This window comes from Balaenoptera acutorostrata, chromosome 6 (assembly GCF_949987535.1).
Source record: "Balaenoptera acutorostrata chromosome 6, mBalAcu1.1, whole genome shotgun sequence".
Classification (NCBI taxonomy): Eukaryota; Metazoa; Chordata; class Mammalia; order Artiodactyla; family Balaenopteridae; genus Balaenoptera; species Balaenoptera acutorostrata.
In genome coordinates, this window is record NC_080069.1 from 45,982,061 (window position 1) to 45,995,007 (window position 12,947).

Genomic DNA, 12,947 nt, shown 5'->3' on the forward strand with positions numbered 1-12,947 from the left:
GCCCCAGCCTTCCTTAGGTTGAAGTTTCAAAATCATTAGGAAGCAATTTTCTGTCTAAATGTTCCCACAAAACCACTGCTGTGCTTTCTTCTCTGTTTGTCTGTTAGGTTGTCCAGTTGGTGGTAACAGGAGGTAAGGCGTGTTAGGTTGGATTCTGTGTCCAGAGGAGGAAGTGGCAGTTCACTGATCCAGATGGTGTTACTATTATCCAAGGACGTTTATACCTGTAAACAATTGCTGTGCTCTTGATGAGTTGAGTGTGTTTTATTTTTTCCTCATGATCTAATATATTTTGTTGTCTAAAATACAAAAGGATGATTTACACTCAGACTACCTGATTTTGAGTCCCTGCTTTGCCTTTTACTATCTGTATGTACATGGAAAATGTTGTAATGTCCTTGAGATTCAGTTCCTTTATCTGTAAAAAATAAAATAAAATAAAAGGTGAAGAATATTTACTCCATAGCATTTTTGAGGATTTTATGATAAAAAGTGTAAATTTTAGTGCAGTATATGCCAATTTGCTAAACTAAATTACAGCATAGTATAGGCCAATTATTCTAATGTGGTCCAGAAAAGATAATAAGTAATTCTTTACTTATCAATCTTGTAAGAGATTTCTAAGATGTCTGTACTTATTTATTTAAAGTGCACAGATATTTGCTTGCCTATTATTTGCACGTTACCATACAAGGCAGCCTACTGTTTGTCCATGCTCAGTCTAACCCATGGCTCACTTCATCTATCTCTGGAGTCTCTCTTGGAAATATCAAGTGGCATACAATAAAGGATCATGATTTTCTTCTCTGCTGGTGACTTCAGGAACTTGGCACACACTACCAAATATTCTATTTTATATCAGTGAGGCATCTTGGTCTTAAGTCAAGGAGTCTTTCCAAAATCTTATAAATCCTTCCTTAGTTTTATCCTATACTAGATATGCAGGATATTCGTTATAGTAAACTCTTAATCCAAGTCTAAATGTTATTTACACAAGTCCTGCATTTCCATGTCACCTCTGCCACTTACTAGCTGGGAGCAACTAGTAATTTAGTCACCTTATCTATAAAATGAAGAGAGTCATTTCTACATCCTGGGGCTATTGTGAGATTTAGATAAAAAATTAATTGGATGTAAAATCTGACATATGTTTGTTACCCCCAAAAATTATAGTTATTTTAAATCTGTGATTATTTTTTTCCAAGTGACAGATTTTTTTCCTGCCTTCTGTTGTTTTAGGATTTTGCTTAAACAAATGTTTATAGTTTAATGGATTTTAACTATATCTTCTTTTAGTCTTTTCTTTTAGGCTAAAGAAATGACACTTTAAAGAGTGTCTGTTTTATGTGTCATAATAATTCATTAACAAGTAAAGCCTATTATAGTGTAAAAGCAGCAGAGAAAAAAATTGTAAATAAACCAATGGCAGAGATGGATGGACATTCAAATATATAAATAGCAGATAGATTAAAAGAGATAGAATAGCAACCGATTGAAAAAGAGAGATAGAAGGATAACATATAGATTTAAGATAGAAGATACGCTAAGGATAGATGATATATGTGTAAAAAATAATGGAAAGATACACAGATAATTGATAGTAGATTGATTTATAGATGATAGGTAGAAAAGGTAGATGGTAGATAAAAAAAGACAGTAGACAGATTAAATAGATGATAGATAAGTTAACTGGAAGATAGATGACAGGGGGAATACTACAGATTAGTTCACGTTTCTAGTGTTTTAAAATTAGATAATATGAAATCATATAGAATTTTTTTTCCTATCTGGCTCCTTTCACTCAGCCTAATGATTTTGAGACTGATGTATATAATTCCATGTGATGATTGGGTTATTTCCAGTTTGTCCTACTGTCTAAAAGTAAAGGCAAAGTGAAAAAAAAACTAAAAGTAATGAGAGGAAAAGGAGATATGTTTCTAGAGAAATAAAACTTGTGGGAATTAACCATATTAAAACAGATCTTAAATGGAGTTCTCCCAGCAGAAAAAAAGAATAATTCCAGATAGAATCATGGTAATGTAGAAAAAATGAGGAGCAATGAAAATTGAACGTGATACTAAAGTAGAAGTAAATATTTACTTATAAAACTAATTGAAATGCATTTTGAAAGTTAAAATATATGTAGCATCAAAACACATAAAATAATATAAAATGATGCCAAAATATGGAGGGATGTAAATGGCTATATAGTGCTCTCAGTTTTGCTGTTACTAAGGCAGGATAAAATCAATCGTTTCATTTTACTATAATAAGAGTGTATGTTTAAATCATTTACCCAGTAAAAGAACAAGTAAAATTGTTTTATTTTTAAAAAATGAAAAACTAACATTAAGCTAAAATAATAAATTAAAATAAGATATTTGACCCATCTGAAAGGAGGCAAACAAGGAGAAAAAAAAGAACTTCATGAGACAGATAAATCAAGTATTGCACAAATGGAAAGAAGGTAGATCTGAAACCAAATATATCACTAATCACATCAAATAAATGTGAATTTCAATTGAAAGGTTAATATTTTCAAACTGGAATTTTAAAATATGGCTTCTAAAAAGACAGGTTTTAAATACAAAGAAACAAAATGTTTGGAAGTAAAGTGATGGAAAAAGATATACCCACCAAGAAAGCTAGTATAACTATATTAGTACAAGATAAAGTAGACTTTAAGGAATGAAGCAGTACTTTTGGCAAAGAGTGATATTTCATACTGATGAAAATTCAATCCACCAACAATATATAAAAATTCTTAATAGGTATGTACCCAATTAACATGGACTCAAAACATGTGAGATGGATGTTGGGATGAGCCACTATGATCATATTGCAAAGGTAGATTTGTGGTCCAGTCCTGAAAGTTAGTATTCAACTGCCATCCCACACAGGGATTGTCTCAGCTTCAGAAAGCTGCCTCACCCAAAGTGACACGAAGACTAGGTTCTTTGGGTTACAATTATACATATGACATTGTGGAATCTGGCCTCCAAATCTGTTCCAATATTTTGCCGTAGATTTGAGAAAGAACCATTTCTATGCCTCGTATAAACAGGGTTTGAAAACAAATCTTATGGTACTATGAAGAAAACTTGGCATCCAGCTCTGTTCTGCCACTTCTTCAGAATTCATTGTCAGGGAAGTAGCAGTCCCTCATCTGTCATAGTCAGGGGATTGAAGTCTGAGTCTTATGGCTGCCTCTATATAATGTGGTGGACCAGTGGCACTCGGTCTTTACTTGCCACTTTCATGTTAGACTAGAATTCATTGATTTAAGCACTTGTATGTGGTTGTGCTTTAGGAAATAGGTATCATTTCTGAAATGGTCCTTCACTGAAGGAAGACAAAATACAGTTAATCATTTTTGAACATGTTCAATCTCACTTCCTAGATATGATTTAAAATTCAAAATAAGGTTATCCCAAAAGGTGGTATAGGGGTGCAGAGCACCTTAAAGTTCAGACAAGCATCCAGTAGGTTTGTCAGTATTTATCACATTTTGAGGCACTGGGATGTAAAGCGTCTCTCAGCTCTTACTTCCTAGGATGGAGGATAGTAAAAGTAAAACTGTCTCTTCAGAGAAAGGACCTGGGATAGTGGGCATATAATTAGAATAGTAATTTGGGGACAGAGAGTGAGCCCAACATTTAGTTAGCAAAACCAAGTCATACAAGTGACCCTTGAACAATGCAGGGGTTAGAGATGCCAAACCCTAGGCACAGGAAAATCTGCATACTGCTATCTCTGCCTCAAAACCAAAGGAATTGATGAATGACTCACCCAAGGGCAGGAAGCTGAAACAGTTTGGATATAATCATGACTCAAGCCCTAGCCCTTTTGATTCTACATATTGTGACCTCTAATTGAACACTACCTGATTTTGAGTCCCCACACTTTATTTTAAAGATCTGTAAAATGAAAATCTAGATACTATATTTATTGAATACAAAAACGTGTATAGGCAGACCCATGCTGTTTAAACCCATGATGTTCCAGGGTCAACTGTATTATTAGTATCTAGGGCTTTAAAATGTTAAGCAAATAGAATTATCAGAAATGAAACACTCCATAGAATAGAATTAAGATGTAAAGTGATTTTCTGTTGAGGCACCTAAGGTGAGAATGGGCTACTCAAGTACCTTTAAATTCCAAAATTTATTTAAGGTACTGAGGGAAGAGTTCAGTTAAAAGAGAGAGACCAAGTATCGACATTAGAAATGCAATGAGATGACTACCAGGATCATGGCTTGAGTTTATTATAAGTCATTGTGCCTTAAGGCTATGTCTGCCTTGGTCATGTCACCTCAGTAAAGACCTGAATAATCAGATTAATAAATTATGAAAAACAATCGAGTAATGAATTATTTAATTATATAATTTAATCAATTGTCTAAAACTGGCTATTACACACACACACATACAAACATACATACCTAAACATGCACACATACCTTTAGTGAAATAAACCACCTAAATATTTTCCTGGCTTACACCAAGAACATATTTACTTTTTAATTGTCTGGTTTTATTTTCCTTCATTTTGTTTTATTTTAATAGCTTTATTGAAATATTAACATGCAAATAACTGCACTTATTTAATATATACAATTTGATGAGTTTGGACATAGGACATTGTAGTGATACAGTCACTACGATCAGGGTTATAGTCATGTCCAACACTTCCCAGAGTTTCCTGTCCTCTTGTGTTTTGTGTGTGTATCTATATTTTTGTGAAAAGAATACTTTATATGGCACCTATTATCTTAAATTTTGAAGTGAACAAGACACTATTATTAACCATAGGCACCAGATTGTACAGCACATCTCTAGAACTTATTCCTCTTACATAAATGAAATTTATGCCCATTGTATAACTCCCCACTTCCCTCTACCCTGCAGCCTTTGGCAACCACTTATTGTATTCTCTGCATCTATGAGTATGATTTTTTTAGATACTTCATGTAACTGGAGTTATTTGTCTTTCTGCGACTGTCTTATTTCACTTAGGATAATGTCCTCTGGGGTCATCCATGTTGTCACAAACAGCAGGATTTTCTTCTTCTTTAATATTGAAAAACAGTCAGCATGTATTTACTTTATAATATCCACTGGGTAATTAAGCTCAAATTTCTGAGATAGCATGGTTTTATATTATTTTCATTTAATGATTACATTAGATTAAAAATGTGGACACAAATCAGAATTCTTAATTGTCATTGCAATTAGAGGTAAGGCTACTGGGAAAGATGCCTTTCCCATCATAAATTTGGTGGCATTTCCTATTTTAGATAGATGAGGCTTGTATAATTAAGTGATCATTAAATTCTAAGTTTTGGAAGCAGAAATACCCTCATTAAGTTACTGTTAATGGCCCGTTCTTTTTTACTGTGGAGCTTTATTTGGAAACCATCACAGACATTTTTACTATCATCAGAGGACTCAGACAAACAAGTGGCTAAATAAGGATGTGTACGACACTGATGTTAAAATATTGATATGGCTGTCCTTTTGGTGAGAATATAAAATATTGACTTAAAAGAGAGAACTGTAACTATTGATCTCTCTCCAAGGAGAAGTATTTAAGTTTATGTTCCTTGTTTCATCTACAAATACTTAAAAGTCTGAATTCTACAATTTACAGCTTGAAAAAAAAAAGGCAAAAATCAACACACAGTAACAAGTGCAACCTTTTATTATTATCATTAAGTTGCCTTTTCTTCAGGCTGGCAAGACTCTTCAATATTACTAGTCTGACTGAGCTGCTGATCTCACTACTCTTTGCCAATCATTATTTTATTTTATTTGGTAAATCTCTATGACAGTTTTACTGCAGACTGAAAGCAGAATTGATCTTAGCCTTAGTTTACTTAGACTATCTTTTCAAAGGATACAGATGTTCTCCATTAATGGGAACTTTGAAGAGAAATAAAATTAAGTACAATCTTAGCCTAATCTAAAGCTGTCTATCCTATAGCAATTTCTACTCTCATTATGTAATATTAACTCTTTGGATTGAAGTATCCAGTAAAAAGAAAGGGACTTTTTTTTAAGAGTAAAATTATATTAAATATCTAATTCTTCACTTATATAACCTCAAAATGATTTAAAATGTTCTCATTCTATTTTGAATTTCATGTTTGAAAACCAGTCCATATGGCATGGAATACTGCATCCTGTGGCATTATAGCACCTGCAGGGCAATCTGCTAGCTTCAATGAGGCTAGCAAATCTTACAGCATAGTGTTTCTGCACACGTACTAAGATGAGTTATGTGGGAGCAGGGTTCACATTGCTTTTTAAATTTTTTCATATAATATTTATTAGAATGCATGCTTACACTGTTGCAGGTACTATTTTAGTAATTAAAGATACATATGTCAATATCATTGATCTCAAAAACTAATGAACAGATATTTATCTATCACTGTGATAAATGCTTTAGTAGACATACGAATAGAGTGCTATTGAAGCATGTTTAAGCAAGTAACATTGGATGAGAAGGCAAGGAGCAACTTTCTAAAGAAAATGGTAGACTGAAATTAAACACATAATTGGGAGTCACAGTCAGTCAGATGAAGACCGATGTTTAGAGATAAGGGCTCAGGTAATAATAGCCTGAGTGAAAGTCTGAAGCATGGGACACCATGATAGGTTTTAGTAAAACAGATACTGGAATAATTCAGTTTAAGTATTATTTGTGCTTGGGGCTTCCCTGATGGCACAGTGGTTAAGAATCCTCCTGCCAATGCAGGGGACACGGGTTCGATCCCTGGTCCGGGAAGATCCCACATGCTGCGGAGCAACTAAGCCTGTGTGCCACAACTACTGAGCCTGCACACCACAACTACTGAAGGCTGCATGCCTAGAGCCCGTGCTCCTCAACAAGAGAAGCCACTGCAATGAGAAGCCCGTGCACCGCAATGAAGAGTAGCCCCTGCTCACCACAACTAGAGATAGCCCACACGCAGCAATGAAGACCCAACACAGCCAAAACTAAATACATAAAATAAATAAAAATTTAAAAATAAAAGAACTATTTGTGCTTGAACTAAGTTAGTAATAGTGACAGTACAATGCAGGGATAATATTGAAGAGACATGAAGAGATAGAATTGATAGAATTTTCTGACTGGACACGGAATTAGACAGAAGTTTCCAATGATACCTCAATTTATAATCTTGAGCAACTTGGTAGATGGAGTATCATTCAGTGAACAGAGCAATAATGAATGTGTGAGGTGGAAGATGGTGTGGTCAGTTTGGCAACACATAGGAGGAGTCATTTAATGTATATCTTAGATCAGAAGTTCAAGTTTGACACTCATGCTAAAGATATAAGTAATTTATATGAATATAGATGATAATTTAAGCAATGGGGGAGTGATTCAATAGAGAGTGATAAAAGAATAAAGAGGGGCATCTAGAAAACTCTGAAATGTAAGGGCCAGGATATGGAGAAAGACTGGTTTCGTGAAAGATTCTAGAAAGAAAAACAAATGGAACTACTAGGCAGGTAAGAGGAAATATAATTTCAAGAAGAAATGGATAGTCAGTGAGGATCCTGAATAAAACAAGTAATAGACACAAATTTGATAATCTAATAAAGCAGTAATTTAAAAAGGTATGGGCAACATGCAGGAAAACAGAAATAGTGTACTATCCCAGGTTTACAAACAGGGTAGATGGGACCATTATTAACAGCCAGGTCCTGTTACTTCAAGGGGCAAGTGGAGGGAGTGATTAGCTTAATTGGAGAGAGGCCACCTGACAGTCTGTGACTTAGTCTCATTCTCTCTTTTCCAAATCTTCATTGCTGACCTTAATGAGAGTGATTTAAAGAGAATACTTTAGGAAGAAATCCAATTGCAGTGAGTTGAAAAGTGAGTACAGATAACTCTTGGTCTTAATTAGCAATTTCTAGAAAAGTCCATTCAATGAATAAAAGAAGCAATAATTATAAAAATACCAAGGAAAGGTGGCAAATGGAAGCAAGGGGCACACTAAGCACACTTGCCTTCTCCATTATTAAAAGAAGAATATAACCAAGTAAACAAAATAATACTTTCAATATAGAATGGATAAAGGTAGTAAGGTTTTCTTTATGTTTCCTTGAGGTCAGAGCATGGTAACAAGAGGGAAATTGAGACATCAAAACAAAAGGACCTGGACAAAAATATTCTTAGATTAGTATCCTGATTCTGAATTTTATAAACTTTCAGCAAAGACAGTGCTTTGTAGCATTCAATTCTCCTTGATCTGCTGTCATTCTGTCATTGTCATTTATTCATATTGGACTTGCATTATGGGCAACAGGGGTAAAATTACTAACAGTATTTTGTTTATTTATGTACAAATACATGTTATACACACACACACACACACACACACACACACACACACACACAACACACAGACATTGGCATTGCTCCCTTTATGATAGAAGTTACCAAAGCTTTGTCAAAATTTAGCAACCTTTCAACAATTTGGATAAAAATGGCTTACCAGTTCAGTCAAATAATCAGTCAGTTTAATCAAAATGCTTTAAATACTATCATTTACAAACAGGAAAATAACCACTGCAACTGGAGATATTCATATTTAGAAAATTTAATAGAATGTCTTGGTTTTTCTCACCTAGAGATCTAAGCTGCATACTGTTTTCCAGTTTTAAACAATTTTTATGATGACCTTTTTATTTTATTATAACTTAATTAACTGAGAAACAAAATTATAATTTACATCGTTATCGTAATCAATTATTTTTCAGTTTTCCCAAAGAAGAATCATTGCTGTATATAAAACAGTTGAAAAGGGAGACACACATATTTTAAAACTAGATAAAAAGCAGTAAGGTGATAACTAGAAAAGTAGTCAAGTTTCTCTCTTGTTCTCTTCAAACTCTTGTTCTTGCTCTTCACCAACACGTGTTCACACACACACACACACACAAAGTTCCTCACCGACTGTTACTACTAATGAAAAGCATACCAAAAGAATCTCACTGATTGATAACATGTTGCTGTGTTTCTGAAGCTGTTTGCTGCTCTAATTGAAAATATTCTTGTTCGTATTTATCTCACTTTGCATGCACTAATACATTTCTCTCTAAGACTTAGTAGGAATGATCATAATCTCTTCAGAGATTTCACAGAATTCTTGATTCTCCCTCTCTTGAGATGCATTTTAAAGGAATATATCCCTTCATAAACATGTTTTCTTCAGACATTTTTTTTTTTGTAATAAGATTTACAATTTATTTATTTATTTATTTATTTATGGCTGTGTTGGGTCTTCGTTTCTGTGTGAGGGCTTTCTCTAGTTGTGGCAAGTGGGGGCCACTCTTCATCGCGGTGCGCGGGCCTCTCACTATTGCAGCCTCTCTTGTTGCGGAGCACAGGCTCCAGACGCGCAGGCTCAGTAATTGTGGCTCACGGGCCTAGCTGCTCCGCGGCATGTGGGATCCTCCCAGACCAGGGCTCGAACCCGCATCCCCTGCATTGGCAAGCAGGTTCTCAACCACTGCGCCACCAGGGAAGCCCTCTTCAGACATTTAAAAGAATAACTTTGGACTCAGTCTAGTAAACTTACTGTGCCCACAGTTAGAGATCTCAAGACAAAAATACATTGTGTAAGAAATATTGGGAAAAAACACAGAAAGTGTCTTAAACTTGAATTTCAAGTCTTACACTTGAATTTTTAAAAATAGGCACATAGAATCCTTGAAATTATATCTACATAATTGTACAATGGGACATGTATATATCTGTCTGAAGGCAGAAGATTTATCCCTTCTTTTTATTTTATAGTTATGTATAGATAAATTGAAATATGCTGTCTAAATGATGAATGAACAGCCATGAATTATTAGGTCTACAATAAGAATAAATATCTCTCAAAGAGAAGTTAGTAATAGTTAAAATGTGTGTAAAACATTTCACAGTTTATTTCACACTGTAAAGTGTACTATTATTCCTATTTTCATTACTGTCAATATTGGGATTTCATTGTCATATATAAATTGACATCATTTATTTATCAACAAAAGTAAGCTGGCAGAAGCTAGATGTAAAGTACTTTTCAAATATTATATTTTGTTTTCCAAAAGGAATATGACTTTTTGGTCTCTATTGCATAAGGAGAAGTTTGAATAAGAGCATCCAGAACTTTTTTTACTCACATTAACTTTATGGAAGTTTAAGCATATCCAAAGTATCCCTTTCCTAAATATGTCTACTTACAATGAGAATAAAGGGCAGAACCTTATATATCAGAAAGAGACAATGGTCACACATGTGAGAGAGCCTGTTCCTTTCTAAGATAATGACTCCTTAAAAGGTAAAAGGAAATAGAGACGGTATACAGGCTCCAGTTCACTTATCTATGTAAGTGTCCATCCATCTATCCATCTATCCACCCATTATACAATTTCGGAAGCATAAACTGGTACAGAACAGAAAAAGAAAGATAAGAGTGATTTCTCTCTTATGCGATCTGTCTAGAGAGTGGTACTTCAGGCAAAAATAAGTAAATATTATGTACAATAATCTCATATGGAAGTGTGAAATTCAAGAACATGGAATGAACAAACAACTTAATGTTGGAAGTAAGGGGACACTCTTCAGAGGAAATGGCACCTAAGATGAAAATTAAAGAATTATCAGAAGAGACAGGGACCTTCAAGATGGCAGAGGAGTAAGACGTGGAGATCACCTTCCTCCCTACAAATACATCAAAAATACATCTACATGTGGAACAACTCCTACAGAACACCTACTGAACACTGGCAGAAGACCTCAGACTTCCCAAAAGGCAAGAAACTCCCCACGTAACTGGGAAGGGCAGAAGGAAAAAGGAAAAAACAGACAAAAGAATAGGGACGGGACCTGCACATATGGGAGGGAGCTATGAAGGAGGAAAAATTTCCACACACAAGGAAGCCCCTTCACTGGTGGAAATGGTGGGTGTGTGTGGGGGGGAAGCTTTGAAGCCATGGAGGAGAGCTCAGCAACAGGGGTGCAGAGGGCAAAGTGGAGAGATTCCTGCACAGAGGATCAGTGCTGAACAGCACTCACCAGCCCGAGAGGCTTGTCTGCTCACCCACTAGGGCAGGTGGGGGCTGGGAGCTGAGGCTTGGGCTTTGGAGGTCAGATCCCAGGGAGAGGACTGGGGTTGGCTGCGTGAACACAGCCTGTAGGGGGCTAGTGTGCCACAGCTATCCGGGAGGGAGTCCGGGAAAAAGTCTGGATCTGCCTAAGAGTCAAGAGACCATTGTTTCAGGGTGTGCGAGGAGAGGGGATTCAGAGAACTGCCTAAACGAGCTCCAGAGATGAGCACGAGCCTCTGCTGTCAGCTCAGACACCAGAGATGGGCTTGAGACACTAAGCAGCCACCAAGAATCCTGTGGGCAAGCACAGGTCACTATCTACACCTCCCCTCCTGGGAGCCTGTGCAGCCCGCCACTGCCAGGGTCCAGTGACCCAGGGACAGCTTCTCCGGGAGAACACAAAGTGTGCCTCAGGCTGTTGCAACGTCATGCTGGCCTCTGCCACCACAGGTTTGCCCCGCATCCTGTACCCCTCCCTCTCCCCGGTCTGAGTGAGCCAGAGCCCACTAATCAGCTGGTACTTTAACCCTGTTTGGGTGGGGAACAGATGCCATCAGGTGACCTACACTCAGAGGCGGGGCCAAATCCAAAGCTGAACCCCAGGAGCAATGCGAACACAGAAGACAAAGGGAAATTTCTCCCAGCAGCCTCAGGAGTAGTGGATGAAATCTCCACAATCAACTTGATGTACCCAGCATCTCTAGAATGCATGAATAGACAATGAATCATCCCAAAATGGAGGCGGTGGAATTTGGGAGCAACTGTAGACTTGGGGTTTGCTTTCTGCATCTAATTTGTTTCTGGTATTATGTTTATCTTAGTTTAATATTTAGAGCTTATTATCATTGGTAGATTTGTTTATTGATTTGGTTGCTCTCTTCCTGTTTTTAATTTTTATATATATATATATATATATATTTTTTTTTTTTTTGCTTTTTCTCTTTTTGTGAGTGTGTATGTGTAAGCTTCTTTGTGTGATTTTGTCTGTATAGCTTTGCTTTTACCATTTGTCCTAGGGTTCTGTCTATCCTTTTTTTTTTTCGTATAGTTTTTTACGCTTGTTATCATGGTGGATTTGTTTTTTGGTTTGGTTGCTCTCTTCTTTCTTTTTAAAAATTTTTTTTAAAATATTTTTTTATTTTAATAAATTTATTTTGTTTTTTTATTTTTTTCTTCTTTCTTTCTTTTTTTTCCCTCCCTTTTCTTCTGTGCCGTGTGGCTGACAAGGTCTTGGTGCTCTGGCCAGGTGTCAGGCCTGAGCCTGTGACATGGGAGAGCCGAGTTCAGGACATTGGACCACCAGAGACCTCCCGGCTCCATGTAATATCAAACGGCGAAAGCTCTCCCAGAGATCCCCAAGTCAATGCTAAGACCCAGCTCCACTCAACAACCAGCAAGCTACATTGCTGGACACCCTATACCAAACAACTAGCAAGACAGGACACAACCCCAGCTATTACCAGAGAGGCTGCCTAAAATCATAATAAGGTCACAGACATCCCAAAACACACCACCGGACATGGTCCTGCCCACCAGAAAGACAAGATCCAGCCTCGTCCACCAGAACACAGGCAATAGTCCCCTCCACCAGGAAACCTACACAATCCACAGAACCAACCTTAGCCACTGGGGGCAGACACCAAAAACAACGGAACTACGAACCTGCAGCCTGTGAAAAGGAGACCCCAAACATAGTAAGTTAAGCAAAATGAGAAGACAGAGAAATACACAGCAGATGAAGGGGCAAGGTAAAAACCCACCAGACCAAACAAATGAAGAAGAAACAGGCAGTTTACCTAGAAAAGAACTCAGAGTAATGACAGTAAAGATGATCC